We start from the raw sequence: 762 nt of genomic DNA, 5'->3' as shown, positions 1-762 counted from the left end.
TCGGAGGTGAGACAGGGTGCTCTGGAGTCAGAGATCATGGAGTGACACGGGGCCACAAACTCACATGAGTGCTGGCTGGGGCCATCAGTCACTGGAGGCACAGGAGCACCAGACTCGTTACACTCACTGGAGAGCTGGGGTCACAAAAGTCTCAGAGAACATGGAAGCAGTGGCATGTCACTGGATGTTGCAAAAGGGGCACTTGGTTCAGGCAAAGCAACACAATGCTGCAACGCAGAGCCATGGATTTCTTTGCCATTTGTGCTGCACCAATCAGGAGAGCCATCTTCTGCCTGTCCATGACACCACAGAGTATTATGTTGTCAACATAATAGAAATAGATACAGAACAGATATAGAGGTAAAATATTTGAATGGGGACACCTGTTTTGGTCACAGGTAAGAAGAGCTATCCCCTCACATTGAGAAAATGTCCTCTCACTTCAGGTTGTGTATCCACCCTTTGGATTTACACTCTGCAGAAAGGGTTTACTATGTATAAATCCCTGAACCCACAATTCATTAGTGTATTTGTTTCACATTGCGGGCACTGGAGCAGGTGGGAGCGTAATGGGGTGACATACACCACCTCAGCAGCCAGCATTCCCCTATGAGAACAGACAGTGACTCAGCACACGCACCCACACCACCAGCAAGGAAGGAGGAAAAAAAAAAGACGCGCCAAAGCCCAGGTCACATGACCCCTTCTCCCGCCTCCAAGCCCGTAGGCAGGAACCATAAGTGCCGCCCTGTGCGCACGCCG

The sequence above is a fragment of the Nanorana parkeri genome, unplaced genomic scaffold, assembly GCF_000935625.1.
Source record: "Nanorana parkeri isolate BGI_ZX_2015 unplaced genomic scaffold, ASM93562v1 scaffold1284, whole genome shotgun sequence".
NCBI classification, from domain to species: Eukaryota; Metazoa; Chordata; class Amphibia; order Anura; family Dicroglossidae; genus Nanorana; species Nanorana parkeri.
The sequence above is the reverse complement of the archived record's forward strand: the minus strand, read 5'-3'. Positions refer to the sequence as shown.